The sequence below is a fragment of the Diabrotica virgifera genome, chromosome 8 (assembly GCF_917563875.1).
Source record: "Diabrotica virgifera virgifera chromosome 8, PGI_DIABVI_V3a".
Lineage (NCBI taxonomy): Eukaryota > Metazoa > Arthropoda > Insecta > Coleoptera > Chrysomelidae > Diabrotica > Diabrotica virgifera.
This window is the reverse complement of record NC_065450.1, coordinates 131,431,904-131,450,300: the sequence shown is the minus strand read 5'-3', so window position 1 is coordinate 131,450,300 and position 18,397 is coordinate 131,431,904. Positions and strand designations below refer to the sequence as shown.

The 18,397-nt window shown below is 31.7% G+C and overlaps 1 protein-coding gene across 1 annotated transcript in view; it reads right to left on the bottom strand.

Annotated features, from left to right (window-relative positions):
- Positions 1 to 18,397, bottom strand: part of LOC114336746 (putative transcription factor SOX-15) — a 423,380-nt gene that overhangs the window by 339,817 nt on the left and 65,166 nt on the right. The window lies entirely within an intron of this gene.

Genomic DNA, 18,397 nt, shown 5'->3' with positions numbered 1-18,397 from the left:
ATTCCCGCCATATTTTTTCAATATTCAACACGTTTGTAAAGTTCAACTTAAATATTTTATGCTTGCAAAAATGGCGACCGCTTTCCAAACATGTTTGACGTTAGTAAGTCGTTCAGAAGCATAAAGCGCAAACTGATTGCCAACGTTTGCATCTGGTGAACGCTCCCATTGTTACATTAACATACAAAAGTAGTTTTTAATTGTTTTCACAAAATGTTGTATTTTGTGTTTGTGTTTTTTTTTTTGGAAAGTTTATAACTAATAAATTATTTTCTTTTTTTATTTGTTACACTAAAGGTATGATTCCGACAACCACTGGAGACGGCAGACGGCAACTGCAAGCGGCAGTTAGAGTTGTTGTCACCATAACGACTGCGTTTTAGATTTTTTTAAGTTTGAAAGAAAAAGTCGATGTGGTTCATTATGGAGAGAAGCATTAGTTAAGTAAAAAAAACAGTAAATCCTGTATAAAAGGTATATTTAAAAAACCCTCAAAAGGGCCACATCAAATTCACATAACTAGTTTTCGACTGGTTTACCACTCATCATCAGTGGTTACGTGCAATGTACATGCTAACCACCAAGATAGTATTATACAAAAATATGTGGGTCAAAGCCCAGTAAAAGTAGTTCGTCAAGTAAACATAGGTATAAAATGCTACCTTAAGCTTGGATGTTTAAAATATTATCTAATTTGCCCTAGGTAACATCTGAGATCTAGATATTACTTGTTCACATGTTGGAAGTGAGACTTGCCGTCATATTTTAAACATCCAGGCTTAAGTTAGCATTTTATACCTATGTTTCCTTGACGGCCTACTTTTACTGGGCTTTGACCCACATATTTTTGTATAATACTATCTTGGTGGTTAGCATGTACATTGCACGTAAGCACTGATGATGACTGGTAAACCAGTCGAAAACTAGTTATGTGAATTTGATGTAGCCCTTTTGAGGGTTTTTTAAATATACCTTTTATACAGGATTTACTGTTTTTTGTATCACATGGTATACAGCCAACTACAGGAAAACTTTTTCCTTGTGGATCATTAGTTAAGTGTTAGACAGTTAGCTGAAATATTTGGAATTGAAAAACCTCAAGCCAGTGAAATTTTGAAACATAAAAGTGATTTAATCAATCAGTTTTCTGAAAACGGAAACCTGGAAGCGAAAAGAAAATTTTTGAAAACCGATGGTACTGCATTAGACCTATAAATAATTGTATTCGATTGGTTTTGTGAAGTGCGGTCTAAAAATATTCCTGTTTTTGGTAAAATTATTACCAGAAACAGGTACACTTACCTGACGTAAATTATTCAAGAAAAGGATTAGAAGTTGCAAGGGAACTAAGCAAAAGCGTTGACATGAAAGCTTCTGGTGGATGGCTCGAGAAATTTTATAAGCGACACAATATTTCCTTCAAATCTGTACGTGGAGAAAACTTATACCCTGAAAAAGAGAAAAGTGCTTTGGAGGCAAGGCTTCTAAAGATAGGATCATAATTCTATTTTGTAACAATATGATATTTTGATAGACGAATGCAGAGAGAAAATCGAAAAGTTCAATAGTCACTGTTCATAGACAATGCTGATCTTTTTATATATACATACATACATACATGCACTTATTTTTAAAAACTTAAGTTAACATGTTTTTTTCTCTTCAACGGACACCTCCTTTAAACGAACACTTTATGCGGAACGACTACTGTCCGTTCAAGGAAGAGTTCACTGTAGTTGGAGACAGATTTCCATAAGAAGTAATGGTTCTACATTACTAAATGACAAAGAGAATATTATCCTCTTTGCCTTTTACCTCACCCCAAACACCATTTCTTCTTGTCATTTTTATCTCTTCTTAAGCGAGGTGTTCTTTTTCCCATTGCTCTTTTTATTTTTCCGTTCCACTGTAATCTAGGACGTTCCCTTTTCCTACTTCTCTTTAGTTTCTATTTCCGAGTTCTTAGCGGTATTCTTGTCTCGTCCATTCTTCGAATATGTCCATACCAGAGTAATTTTAGTTTCTATATTTCGTACTTCAGTGTCTCCTTCACATTCATTAGTCCTCTAATTCGTTCATTTCTCACTCTGTCCATTAGTGTTAATCTGCAGCTTTTTCTGCAAAACATCATTTTTATTGCATTTATTTTGTTTTCTATTCTTATATTTATTATCACCCACGTCTCTATGACACACAGTTAGCAGCTTTCTATTATTGTCTTAAATATTTGGTGTTAAGTTTTGCTTGTAATATCGTCGCTCCATATTATCTAGTGTAATTGTCATGTTATTGTATTTATATTCTTTTTTTTTATTTAATGTATGCCGTATGTATCCGTTTCATCTAATTCTGTGTGTGTTAAAGTAACACCAAAGCATTAAAATTTATTTGTTTGTTTTATTGAATTGTTATTTACCTAGGACTACTGCTATGTTTGCAATTACCATGTATTGAATTTTATCATATTTAATTTCCAAACTCCAGCTTCTAAATTATGCTTCCAGTTTTTTTTATGATGTAGACTTGTAGACTGTAGACGATGCCTGGTCTTCCGCTAAAATTACTTGATCATCGGCAAGCTAAAAGCTGTGGATATAGTGTCGTCAATTTTTACTGCCATCTGGCCACATTTCTTGTTGCAGTTTTTCTGTGATTCGTCTATATAAAGCTTAAAACTTAGGTTGGTGTGAGGTAGCATCCGTATCGAAGTCCTTTATCCACTCTAAACGGTTTTGAATAGTTTTGTCTGACTTGTATTCAAGATTCATTGGCTTCGTAAAGCGATTGTACGGCATTTTTGTGTAGGTGTTTTTTACTTCGTGATTTTCCATTGCTTTCCACAGGATGTTGACTGGAATACCAGCATGGACCTTTCGGAGGTCTACGAATACAATGTCCAATTAAGCGTTGAATGCTAATAGTTTTCCTCTGAGCTGTTTTATATAAAATTTACTTTCAGTACATGAGCGTCCAGGACGAAAACCACTCTGTTTTTCGCAGCTGTTCCTCTATCTTTCCTTTAATGATTCTCCGCACAACATAACCACAGAAGTGTGACGTATATTACTCCATAATCGCAATTATTATATGCATATATATTATTATATACACGCAGGAAACAAAATGCATTACCATTACGAAAGATCCAATTAGATGCAAGCTCGTGGTAGAGGGGACACCCATAGAACAGATAAACCAGTTCAAATATCTAGGTGTAGATTTATCAAGTTATCATGACCCAGTCAGAGACCTAAGAGGACAAATAAACAAGGCCACAGTCATGTCCGGATGTTTGAGAGATGTGATCTGGAATACCTCATCTATGAGAATAGACGGCAAAGTTTGAATTTGCATCAGACCTGTTATGAACTATGGTACTGAATCAAGAGAAGACACCAATAAAACCAAAAGCAGGCTACGAAGAGCCGAAATGAACACATTAAGAGCAATAGCAGGGAAGACAAGAAGGGATAGAATACGAAACAATATCATCAGGCAACAATGTGGCGTGCAAGATGTAGTAAGATGGGGCAGGCAAAGACGAAGAGAATGCTTTAGTCATGTAAAAATAATGGCGGAGCACAGACTACCAAAAACTGAGCTAGAAGGAAGACCAGCTGGCAAGCGTCCACCGGGGAGACCACCAAAAAGACAGAGAGATAGCTGGCAGTCTACCTCTCAAGAAATACTTCAACGTCGCAATAAACAGATCGACAGATCTACAACAAGCATAAGAAGAAGAAGAAGATTATTTTATTCAAATACGCTCCTATCTATTATGAATGTCTTAAGATTTTCTTTGTAAATCAAGATAGTTTGATGTAGTTAATCTTAAGTCCCATATTTTTGCAACGTACTACTAAAATCCACATAAGTGATGAGGCAATTCCCATTTAATAAGCAACCCAGCCCATACTTGTTTAAACTAAAAAGGTGTTCTGAGTTATCCACTTAGATTTCCAAGAACTGTTTTTAGTAAGAATATTATATCTGCATAATATTCGAGATTTGTGTAAATGTATATAGTCCTGTCGCCAGGGGGGGTACAACCGCCTCCTTAATTCAGATGGACTTACCCAAGTTTTTTATGTATTTTGACCCGTAGAACACGAATTTTTTGGGTAAAAGTTGATCCGGATGTCGATAAGATTGTTATAAACAAAGAACTTGAGGAATTAAATAACAACAATTTTTCGCAAAACCAAACATTTTTTTTGTATTTTTTGGGTGATTCTCAGCAAAAAATGGTCTTACCAGTTTTTTCGTAGGATGCACAGTTTTTGAGATAAAAGCGGTTGAACTTTAACAAAATCGAAAAAGTGCAATTTTTGAACCCGAATAACTTTTGATTAAAAAATAAAATAAAATAGCAATTCTGCTTACTGCATTTGAAAGTTCAAGTCAAATTCTATCGGTTTTGATTATTTGCATTGCTAAAAATTAAGCTTTTATTTGTTAAACAAAGCTATAATCACATAGTGTTTCCCGTGCCCAATGCATGCGTTTTAATGTACGTAATCTACGTAGCAATTGTATGTATACGCGCCTACTCGTTCGATTTCAAATGAGAAATGCATTGAAACCATCGTTCAATCACTATGTGTTTATAACTTTGTTTAACAATAAAAAAATGATTTACCGATAGAATTTGACTTGAACTTTCAAATGCGGTAACCAGAATTGCTATTTTATTTTTCAATCAAAAGTTATTCGGGTTCAAAAATTGCAATTTTTCGATTTTTTGAAAGTTGAACCGCGTTTATGTCGAAAACTATGCATCCTACGAGAAAAAATTGTAAAAACATTTTTTGCTCAGAATTACCCAAAAAATACAAAAAAATGTTTTGTTTTGCGAAAAATCGCTGTTATGTGATTCCTCAAGTTCTTTGTTAGCCAAAAAATTCGTGTTCTACGGGTCAAAATACATAAAAAAAACTTGGGTAAGTCCATCTGAATTAAGGAGGCCGTTGTACCCCCACTGGCGACAGGACTAACGATTTAAAAAAAGTAAATCACGAAAAATCGTTGCTAGCCCTCCATCAAAAGAAGACGGTAACAAATACTACCTATTCTTTATTTTTAAAAGCATAGGCGCAAAATGTCGCCTGTCAAAATGTTCAATGTGTTTTAAATGTATCCATTTTTTTTCGAAGCCTAAAAAACTAATAAATTTTTTTAAAAAATTTAAACGCAAAATGAAAGATTGCATTATTACCGAGGGAAGAAAATCCCTTAGAATAACCAAAAAGTTTCTTTTGAATGAGAATATTTGAAATTAAAACTCACAATAAATTTTCTTTTTTTTCACCCCTGCAATTTATTAAAATAAACACTATAGAAGTTTTCAGGGACTTTCTGCCTCGGTAATAACGTAATCTTTCATTCTGCGTTTAAATTTTTCAAAAATACTTATTAGTTTTTACAGGATTCGAGAAAAAATGAATAAATTTAAAACACATTGAAAATTTTGACAGGCGACATTTTGCGCCTATACCCTTAAGTAACAAAAACAAAATTTGTTTAATTTATTAATGTTTTGTATTTTGAGAAGGATTTCCGAAATGAAAATTGAAACGACAAATAAACTTCATTTTAAAGACAAATTTTGAATTTTTCCCAACAAAAATAGTACATTGCATTCAGATGCCACAATAAAATAGGAACAATAATAATTAAAAAAATCTACGAGGAAATTAAATTCATGTAGCTCTGTATACCATGAATCACAAAAAATGGTTAAATTTGTTTGTAAAAGGTGTATATTTATATTTAGTAGTTATTTATGATGTAAGTGTTAAAAGTACACGTTTAAGGCATGCATGTGAAAGTTTGCAGAATGAGCGAAGCGAATTCTGCAATTCACATGAGTGCCTTAAAAATGTACTTTTTAACACGTATATCATAATAGTTATTTATGATATAAGTGTTAAAAGTACACGTTTAAGGCACGCATGTGAAAGTTTGCAGAATGAGCGATAGCGAGTTCTGCAATTCACATGAGTGCCTTAAAAATGTATTTTTTAACACGCATATCATACAATATTTTTTCTACAAACGTAATTACAGGACAATATCTACAAGAACCTTTACTTGAACTTGACTGACATTCCATTTTTATATTTTTTTGACATTACATCAAAATTGCCTATACGGTCAATACGAACTGCAGTGCCTTAAAATTTTTTTTTCTACAACCACTATTCAAAGTGCACTTTTCTGCACGGTTTTATGTTAGCAAACTTGATATTTTCTCACAGTATAAGATATTTGACATTAGTGTGCAGAAAAGTGACGTTTCTGTGCCGCAAAGTGACGTTTCTGTGCCGCAAAGTTCTTTTCTGCACAGTTGACTACCTCATTCTGAGTAACGTTATATTCTGTTTACATCCGTGGACTACCGCATTCTGAGTAACGTTATATTCTGTTTACATCCGTGGTTAAACTTTAGACAAATATATAACCTATAAGACAATTATTATATTTAACTATAGCATAGAAACTAAATTATGGATGTTACAACTTATTAAACATTTTATAATTATCAAATAACCAATAAGGATTTAACAACCTGTGCAAGAGACGTCGAATGAAGTAGGTTTTGTGTAAATCCGTGACTGCATAAATATAATGTCAATAATGTGTAATAATTGTTTAAATTTAAACAAATTAAGGTAGTGCATTAATTTTTTAACTGATTTCTGTGCAATTTATTTAGGTATAAGGAATTTAAATTGATTAGTAGGTATTAATTAAATACAGTTTAAAATTTATCACATAGGTACCTATTATAATTAATCGTCGTTTGGAAATTGTGATTTTTATTTTTAGGAAAAACTGTGCTTGTAGAAAAAGTGTAGTGTGAAACACGTGCAGAAAGGTAATTTCTCACTCGTTTGAATCGCGGCACTCGCTTGCGCTCGTACCGCAACTTTTCAAACTCGTGAGAAATTAGTACCTTTCTGCACTTGTTGCACAATATACTATTAAAGCACTAGTGCCTTAAAGTAGCATTTTTAACGCTCGTATGGAGTGCTAAAAATTGCATTTTTAACACGGTTGTAGAAAAAATATTTTTTCTACAAACGTCTTATATATCAACAATTATAATTTATTCATTCTCAATTACAGGACAGTATCTACAACAACTTTTACTTGAACTTTACTGACATTCCATTTTTATATTTTTCTTGACATTACATCAAAACTGCCTATACGCTCTGAGCTTCGCTGGTGGCGCTCCTAGCGGATTACTAATTCAACTGTCACCGGTAATTTTTAAATTTATTATTTAATTGTTATCGCTTAATATTTATAACGCAAAAAAGTAATTAAATTGTAATCGATTTTTTTAAGATTTTGCTAATCATTTTGACGTTCTAAAAATATTTTTATTTTTCTTTACTCGGATTTGAGTACTGAAAGTTCTTCTTCTGTCCTTTTTTCCTAGACGAATGAAAGCGGAATGTGATCGTTTTCTTTCCGTTTTGTATATTCGTCGTCCGCGGTCTTATTAATTGAAAAAGTCGCAGATTAAGGATGTACCAGAAAGAACTTTCAAAAGTCTCAGATTTAAATTACTATTTACCATTTTAATTTTTATTAAATTGGTGGATTCTGCATCTGAGACTCTTCAATTTGTTAGGAGATGTCGCTGTATCGTGTCCTAATGGGGAATTTGAATTATCTTTCAGATTCCCTTTAAAATGATGGTCCAGCTGTTTTTCGATTCAGAGGAGTGCACGCTAACGAACGCTGCTGAGGACGCCTGAAATGGTAGAAACAGCCAGAAACGGATGTGCAAACCTCTGAATCGAAAACAAGCAAAACCATCATTTATTATTTTTATTTTTCTTTACTCGGATTTGAGTACTGAAAGTTCCTCTTCTGTTCTTTTTTCCTAGACGAATGAAAGCGGAATGTGATCGTTTCCTTTTCGTTTTCTATATTCGTCGTCTGCGGTCTTATTAATTGAAAAAGTCGCAGATTAAGGATGTACCAGAAAGAACTTTCAAAAGTCTCAGATTTAAATTACTATTTACCATTTTAATTTTTATTAAATTGGTGGATTCTGCATCTGAGACTCTTCAATTTGAAATATAAATATTTTGACGTTTCACAATTTGACAATTCACTTTTAACTGCAGTGCCCTAAAAATTTTAAAGCACTATGTTTGTTTTTTAACCAAGAGGAGTGATTCAAATTTACCGCGCTGTATTGCTTGTTTGTAATTGGTCCAACCACAGGCACGTTTACTCCACTCTTATAAAATTTTGACACTAATGACATTTATCAAATTTTGACACTAGTGATATTTCATAGGTTAATTAAGTTATATCGGCAATTTTTGTGTTTTCTGTGTTATTCCTTTAATTTTTAGATTGTTAGTCTGCTTTTATATACAAAGCAGTTGTTTTTGGAGCTCTTTAGCGAAGTATTAATTTAATATAATATTTATGGATTACCGTTGAGGGCCGACTAGTGAGTTTCTTGGGTGTGAATCTGTCTTTTTAATTTAGGTACTCCTCCTGGTTAAAAAATAAACTATAGTGCTTTAAAGTAGCATTTTTAACGCTCCTATGAAGTGCTAAAAATTGCATTTATCTACTCTATGTCATATTATGTATGTTTTTAGTTCGTGAAAACTGTCATTATAGATAGCAGTGCGTGAAGGGTTTAAAGTGTGCGTGAAGTAACAATGTATTTTAAATGGGATTTACTTTTTCGCACACTTTCAATGGGTTTTTGGCACACTTTCATATTAATCAAATATCCTTAACATTCGCGTTGTTATGGTGATGACAATATGAGCAATGACTTACAACAAAATTTTTGACAGTTTTGTGGTTTGAAAGTAGTTAGGATTTTTAAATGTCAAAGTTCTAAAAATTGTAGAATAGAAATGAATTCCAGTGACGAAGAGTTACAGTTTTTTTATTTGTTTATCGTAGATAAAATATTGTATGAAACTGTGCGTGAAATACTTTTTGCGAACTTACGCGATGTATAACCAAAGATCTTTACATGTATCTGTGTATAACACTCGCTCCGTTGTCGCTCGTGCTCTAAATATCGCGTGCGTTCGCAAAAAGCATACTTCACGAACTGTTTCATAAATAACTATTATCTACTCTATGTCATATTATGTATAAGTTTTTAGTTTGTGAAAACTGTCATTATAAATTTGATAGCAGTGCGTGAAGGGTTTAAAGTGTGCGTGAAGTAACATGTATTTTAAATAGGATTTACTTTTTCGCACTGTTTTTGATACACTTTCATATAATCAAATATCCTTAACTTACGCGTTGTCAGGGTGATGACATAATGAGCAATAAATTACCACAAAAATTTTGACAGTTTTGTGGTTTGAAAGAAATGAGAATTTTTAAATGTCAAAGTTCTAAAAATTGTAGAATATACCCTATTCCACGAACATACGCCTGTTTTGGATTACTTCGACAACGAATATTTTACTGTGCAAAATAAGAAGAACGAAAGTAAATTGCAAATTACATTGTTGTTTATTGGAATAATTATTAGCGCCGTTTACTTTCGTACTTCTTATGTTGCATAGTATAAAATATTCGTTGTCGAAGTAATCCAAAACAGGCGTATGTTCGTGGAATGGCCCATAGAGATAAAGTCCAGTGAGAAAGAGTTACAGTTTTTTTATTTGTTTATCGTAGATAAAATATTGTATTAAACTGTGCGTGAAGTACTTTTTGCGAACTTACGCGATGTATAGCACTCGCTCCGTTGTCGCTCGTGCTCTAAACATCGCGTGCGTTCGCAAAAAGCATACTTCACGAACTGTTTCATAAATAACTATTTTAGCACGGTTGTAGAAAAATATACTTAAATATACTAATTAAAATATACTGTAGACATTTATTATAGAAATCCATTTTATGAAAAATAGTATATTTTTGATGAAGGAATCTAGTTTGAATAACACAAAATTCTATCACTATCTAGATTTGGTAGAGAAATTTATTTTAACGCTGGTCTGTTCTATTGGACAGCAAGCACACTAATACCGTATCATATTTGATTTAAAAAGGATCAATGGTCTATAATTTTCTATCAATTAAAAAATCCCCTATATCTAAGTAATTACGATCCTTGTACATAATTGTGTTGATAACATAGATTAACATATTTTTATATAATTATCAGCTGTCGCTAACGTGCACATAGTTAATAGAATAAAATAAACATTTTCTCTAGATTGTTTCGTCTTATTATTATAAAGAATATGACTCTTTTCACATTCTTGACAACATTACTGAGAATCAATAACTCGCAGTGATTGCCGGTGGCTTGAATCTGCGCCACTGGGACTGCAAAGCAGTGCCTATAACTTGATACAATATAGAAAATAATTGTGAAAAAGTATCTCCCTTAAGTACTAGCCATTAACATAGTTGTTGCTTGATTTAAACGTGATGCCGTGCAGCAAATGTCTTAATTATTGGATGGTGAGGCGGTGCGAATTTAAACGGGCTGCTAAATCCTTTTCAGGAGAGCTGAATTAACCAACTTTCAGGCAAAAACGCAACGAGTCTTGAACGTGATGGGACTGCAGAGAATTCATTTCATATGTGAATTATTTCCCATGAAAAACTACCTCTCTATCAGCTACCAGTTTTTATATGGAGGATTTTAGTGTTGTGGAATTTTTGGAGGTTATTTTGTTTTTGGTTTCTTTTGGGTGCATTGCCAGTTTGGTAATGTGTAGCGCAGATTGTGTTTAGACGGCTTTCGAGACCTCGAGAGATCGAAACTTGAATAAAAAGTAGTTTTCGGTTGTAGCTCAGTTTGACTAAACAATATTTATGGGGACGGACAATTTCGTGAATCATTTCCTTTGTTAGTAGTAAATTCAAATTATATATAAAAGCTTAAAAGAGCTTATAAAAGATAGATCTCAGAATTACCTAGAATCGTGTCTTTTTTATAGAAATTCAGGTTAACAAAAAATATGAATATAAATCAAATAATGTTTTTAGTTTGCATTTCTACATTTGCTCTTCTGAATTTCGACCGCTGTCATTTTCGGTCCCTGTCATTTTCGGACCCTGTTATTTATTTATTTATTTATTTATTTATTAAGCTCAACAAGCCTTGTAGGCTTAGGGCTAAAACGTTTACATTTCTGATTACATTTTATTTTAGTCTTATAAATTTCATTTAATTAAACTTCAGTCTTTTTATACACTCACTACCTCCCTCCATCTCCTTCTGTCCAATGCTAGTTTTTTCCATCTCTCATTGTTACTTTTCTTGAGGTCGCAGACACTGTCCTTCCATTTTTTTCTTGCCTGCCTTTCCTCCTATTTTGTATTGGTCTTCGTGAGAGTACCATTTTTGGCATTCTTTTACATCCCATTCTTTCGCTATTTTTTTTATATTTGTTGGATTTTAGAACCGTCTTTATTAGTGCTGTCGCCAGGGGGTATAACGGCCTCCTTTATTTAGATGGACTTATCCAAGTTCTTTTTATGTACTTCGACCCGTAGAACACGAATTTTTGGTAACGGTTGATTCGGATGTCGATAAGATTGTTATAAACAAAGAACTTGCAGAATTACATAACAGCGATTTTTTGCAAAACAAAACATTTTTGTATTTTTTGGGTCAATCTAAGCAAAAAAAAATTCCTACAAGTTTTTCGTAGGAAGCATTGTTTTCGAGATAAACGCGGTTGAACTTTCAAAAAAATCGAAAAATTTCCATTTTGAACCCCAATAACTTTTGAATAAAAAATTAAATAGCAATTCTGTTTACCGCATTTGAAATATCAAGTCAAATTATACCGATTTTGATTATTTGCATTGCCAAAAATTAATTTTTTATTGTTAAACACAGCTATAAACACATAGTGTTTGAGTGATGTTTTCAATGAATCTCTCATTTAACATCGAACGAGTAGGTACAAGTGCAAGCGCCTGCAAACAGGTTATTTGCATTGGGCACGCGTCAAAACGCTCAAACACTATTTGTTTATAGCTTTGTTTAACAATACATAAATTAATTTTGAGCAATGCAAATAATTAAAACCGGTATTATTTGACTTGAACTTTCAAACGCGGTAAGGGAGCGTTCAAGCATTACGTAACGCGATTTTTGAAGATTTTTGACCCCCCTCCCCCCTACGTAACGCACTGTAATGGGCGATTAACTATTCCGTAACGCAATTTTTAAAGATTTTTGACCCCCCCCCCACCTGCGTTACTTAATACTTGAATGGTCCCTAAACAGAACTGCTATTTTACTTTTAATCAAAAGTTATTCGGATTCAAAAATTGCAATTTTTCGATTTTTTGAAAGTTCAACCGCGTTTATCTCGAAAACTTTGAATTCTACGAAAACATTTGTAAAAACATTTTTTGCTTAAAATGACTCAAAAATACAATAAAACGTTTTTGTTTTTCGAAAAATTGCTGTTATGTAATTCTGCAAGTTCTTTGTTTATAACAATCTTATCGACATCCGGATCAACTGTTACCTAAAAAATTCGTGTTCTACCGGTCTAAATGCATAAAAAAACTTGGGTAAGTCCATCTAAATAAAGGAGGCCGTTGTACACCCCCTGGCGACAGCACTATATTCCATTTTCTTGAAAAAGTTTACACCTACCTGGGTGATAGATCTATAATAGATATAATAATTCCTTTCCCAAAATCTGGCATAGGACAAAGATCTGGTTTATTTTTAATCACCCCTTTTTCGAAAAAAATCTGCCTTAGTTATCCACATTGTTAACTTATCTCATTCTTCTTATTTGACTTATTCGTCTTGGTTCCCTTATTATTTATTTATGTCTTGTTAGTAACTTCAATACTTTATTGGCTTGTGCTGTGAGCTGTGTTCACACTCCTGATCGGAACACTGTTTTTTTTTATTCTTTCTCTCTATTATGTGGTTTTTACTGCAGCTGTTTCTATGATCTCTCATATGTTTTGCAACTTCTGGTCTATGGTCAGCTCCGAATGATAACTAACAGATCTGGTGGTGGTATAAACATTATTGGCTGGCAAAGAACATGCTTATTTCAGGCTTTTGTTGGTAATACATCCACGAAAAGCATTTAAAAGTATAGACAATATGTCACCAACAATTAAAAAATGGAAATCCTGTATCTCTTGCGGGTTGCTAATTTACAAAGAAAATTAGAAGCTAACGATTTTGTTTGAAATGGATGAAAAAAAATAAACACACGACAGTTCTTTTGATATGTCTGTATTTCATAATTCACAAAAGTTTTGTAATTTTCTTGTATTGTCTTTCGTGTCTCCTATAAGATTCTTTCCTGTATCTTAAGATATGTTCTTATCACTCTGGTTTTAATCTAAAAATGTCTTGTTGTTTACAATTGAATTCATTTTATATCGGTATTTAAAATAATCGTAAACAGAAATTATAATTAAATAAAAAACCAAAAGAGCAATTCCAACCAATCATAAAAAACTACAAAAATTATATAGTTTAAGATGGAAATTAAACGCAATTTTATACTTATTTAAATAAAATTTAATAGTTTAATTTTGAAATCCATTAAAAAATTAATTAAAGTGGTAGGACGATTATTAAAAAGTAAATGGGAAATGCAGATAATATTTTCGGATCTGAATGGACGTTTCAAATAATAAACAAATAATAACGTAAATGAATCGCTTATTTATGAAAGGATATAAGTCACAAATAGGCTATTGATTATGTATTTTAGAAAGGAACTACAACGTTAACAGGATTTTATTGTTTCATATAGTCAATGGACCTCTATATTTGAAAAAACCGCGGAGTGCTACCATTTAAATGGGTGCGTTTTTGAGAAAGGGGTGAATTAGTCCCTAGGCACAGGGCGAATTAGAGTGAGTTCGATGCACATTTAGTGCAAACACGTCTATAGGAAAATTGTTTCAGGTTAAATTTACTATCGAAATATCGTATTTTAAAGTCAAAAACATGTTTTTTCACAAAAATATATCTAAAAGAAAAGCAAGAAAAAAACATGAAAGATAGCAATTTTGTTTTTTGCCCCATAACTTTTTTCCACGGGGATATAGGTATAGGCGTTGCTTCACAGAAAAAAAACTTCCATCCTTCCTCTGTAAGCTGGCGTTTGGTAAAATTCCCTGTGATTTATAATTTCCAAAATATGATTTTTCAAATTTCGCCACTCACAGCGGTTTTGGAATATTTTCCTTGTTGCTTCGCAAACATTGTTGTGTAACTTCTTTCTATGCATCTCCAGGTATACGCAATGGTAAATTTAGTAGAAAGAGAAGTCAATTACCTTTAACATTTTCTATCGTAGAAGGCCGTATGGCTATACTTAAGCAAGATATGGTTTTTAAAACTTTTATACTTTTAATGATTTTTGATATATTTTACAATTATATTTAAATTTCTCATTATAACTTTTTTTATTGTATATTTGGGTATATACATTGTGTAATAAAAAGGAAAGCTCATTTTCTTTACTTTAAAATGGTGTACAATAACAAATTCTAGGACTATCTTTAAACAAGATATATGCTTTTTCAAAATGTGACATAATATACACATGCAATAGTTGGAATCAGATGGAAAACTTTTTTAGTATTAATTTTATGAAAAAAAGTTATTCTTTTTAAAATGGTCTGCCTAGTCTGAAATGCAATCATCAGATATAAAATTTTATTAATAGTGTACGAGGTATGTTAAAAAATATGAATTTGCTCAGGAGTAAAGTACCTTTATATTTCACAATATCGAAAAGTGTTATTAAAAAAAATTATTTGGAAATAAAAATTATATTACAATATGCAATTATATTCTTCTAATTAGTAGTATATCCCTAAATGTACAAGAAAAAAAGTCATAATGAGAAATTTAAAAAATAATCATAAAAGATATCAAAAATCATTAAAAGTATAAAAGCTTGAAAAAGCAGAACTTGCTTCAAAATAGTCAAGCAACCTTATACAATAGACCATTTTAAAGGTAATTGACTCATCTTTCTAATAAATGTACCATTGCATATAACTAGAAATGCGTAAAAAAAGTTACAGAACAATGTTTCCTATTTCGGGAAATATAAATCCTAGAGACTTCTATTAAACGTCATTTTAAAGAGAAAGAATGTATGCTATTTTTTGCTGAAGCAATGTCTATACCTATATCCCCGCGGAAAAAAGTTATGGGGCAAAAAACAAAATTGCTTTCTTTCGTGTTGTTTTTTTGCTTTTCTTTTGAATATATTTTTGTAAATAAAAACATTTTTGACTTTAAAATGTAATATTTCGATAGTAAATTTAACCTGAAAGAATTTTCCTGTAGACGTCTTTGTACGAAGAATACATAGCACTCACCCTAATTCACCCTGTGCCTAGGGACTAATTCACCCGTTTCTCAAACACGCACCCATCTAAATGGTAGCACTCCGCAGTTTTTTCAAATTTAGAGGTCCATTGATTATATGAGACAATAAAATCCCGTTAACGTTTTAGTTCCTTTTAGTTATCTTATTTTGAACATAATTAATAGCCTAAAAATTTGAAGTTTTGAGATGATTTAAGTGTTTTATAAGAAGTGTTTTATATTTGAAACAAATAAAAAATTTGTGATTATTCTTGGAATATGTATTTGTTTATTATAAAAATAAATAGAACTTGACTGACTTGGCTCATAGCTCGCCTATGAGCATAATAATTATTGTTAAATTTGATAGTACCTATTAGTTTCACTGTCACTGTCGTACTGCCGACGCACTGTTGCCGTATTGTTGAAAGTTTGCAGAACTTTCGAAAAAAAAAATATTGGTGACGCGCTAATGTAACAATATTAATGTCTCAGTATTCGGTAGCTATAGTTGGATCGGTAACTTAAAGATAAGTTTTCTTTTACGATTAAAAATATTAAGTGTTACATAAGTTAAAATAATGATTAATTCGATATCAACCTTTTTGGCATATATCTAAAGATGTGACCCACTTTGTAAGTAGGGTACATTTTAGTGTATACAATTTGAGTCGTCTGATTTACCTCTTTATTTATCTGTTAACCAAGTGAAAAGTGGAAGCGTAATCAACTAGGCTCCGTATATTTTCAAATCTTAAGTATTATTACTTTTATCTAATCTGATATATATTTAAATTATTGTGTCATTATTGACGCCTAATGTAGTGACGAAATAATGAGGTAGCTCTTATAAAATATTTATTCTGCTTGATAAAACTGGTATATTGGTTACATATATTTTATATAGGTAACTGTTGTAGGTATTAGATAAGAGTTTTTCACAAAAAAAAATATAAATTTAGAAATTAAAAACGACCTAATGTCTTTTGTAACAATTAGTCCATTTACTTACTGTTTTTGCTTCGAATTTTAGAAAACCACTTGGATTGACATATACATATTAGCTAATTATCAAAGAAAAAGTCTGGTTGTACCGATGTGTGCTGTTGCTGTTGCCCTGGGGGTGTGTACCACCCCTTCTCTGGGGTTAGACAACATACGTTTAAAATAAGTCCGGAAGTAGATATACTGACTAATTTTAAGAAACTTTTTTCTATAGAGTTTTTTTCACCAAGTCAATACTTTTCGACACTTATTTGCGAGTAAATGTTCATTTTCGACAAAAAAAAAACCACGTTTTTAAACGGTTTTTCGCAAATAGCTCAAAAATTAAGTATTTTATCGAAAAAAATATTCTTAGCAAAAATATAGCTTATAAAAAAGTAAAAAATGGTGTATGTATGAAGCCTGTAGACCCAGTACTGCCCAGTAGAAGCAGAGTTATAGCTAATGAAATGTGGATTTTTATTCATCAAATTCCAAATCAAATATTTCAACGTGAACTAACCAAAAAATGAAGCACTTTTCGGGAAAAACCCACCACAACTTTTTTAAAGTGTATAAAAAAGCTTGATTTTATTTTTTTTTTGTAGTTTCTAGGATCAAAGTTAGCATGTTACGCTCAAAATAAAGTTGATCCTATAAAGCACCCCCTAATTAGCGTCCCAAATGAAATTAATCGTTACCTCTTCACAAGTTACTTGATCTATGTATTGATTTATACTCTGGGCTAATTAGCAAAATACAAGGAAAAGTTACTTACCAGCAATTTTATTGCTGGAATCGAATCTTATTATTGTATGTATTAATAATACAGGTATACAAAGTCCGCAGATAGTGTGCTACTTTTTTTATAAACAAAATGGCGCCCGAAAATCGTGTTTTTTTTTCAATTTTTGCTCTATAACTCCAAAGATTTTAACTTTACATCAAAAACACCCAAATAAAAATTCACCGCAATTAAATTCTGCATAGAAAGGGTTTTCCCGATTCACTTCAACGAAAACTTTCCCCGGAAAAAGCGGGTTTTTCCAACAAAATCTTTAATTTTCAACTAAAATTTTAGATAAGTAATTGTTAATCAATAATTAAATAACTTGGTAATATAAAAAAGCCCTTTTCGTATAGATTATAATTCCAGAAGCCGATGGATATTGAATGAACAGTTTAACAACAATTGAATTGTTAATTAAAAATTTACGGTCGCTATAATAACGACAATAATTATGATGCATAAGAATAACTATAAGTTTTTCATAAAAAGACACTATACCTATCTAAGGTACTTTACAGAATTAAAATTGGACTATTTAAGTGGCCTCAGGAATATTTTAAAATTATAAACAATTTTTTGGCTTAAAACAAATAGAATGTTGTTCTGAAGCTATTTCCTTGTGGCATTTTTATGATTAATTATTTATATGGGAAATAAGCCACAATTAAAATGAAAAAAATAATTTTATTAACGTTTCGACGCCCAAATCGGGTGCCGTTTTCAAAATACAAAATATTACTAAAATAAACAAAAGTGTTGTTGCTAAGCAAAAAAATTCTTCTAATAATTTATTTAATCTCACTCATTTATATTGGCAATTCAGACATATATTATACATTTTAAAGTAGAAGACTTTAAAATGATATTGCCAATATTTATGAGTTGCGTTCCTGGGACGACTTACTGAAAGATAGTTCATTCATATAAACATAGTCGAAACGTTAATAAAATTATTTTTTTCATTTTAATTGTGGCTTATTTCCCATATAAATAATTAATAACAAATAGAATATCTCGGGAAATATTAAACTAAATTAAATTGTGAAAACGGTATTCGAAAAACAGCGGAAGGACGCTTCTTTTAAAAGAAAAAACGTTTAATTACGACGATTGGTTCCTGAGATACAACCGGTGAAAATTGACCGGAATTTACGGCGAAGATATAAACAATAGGATCATAAATTTCAAACCATCACCTTTTCATTTTTGTTCTCTTTCTCCACACCAATTTTCATATCTTTAAAATACTCATAACATATGTTATTATAATAAAAACTATC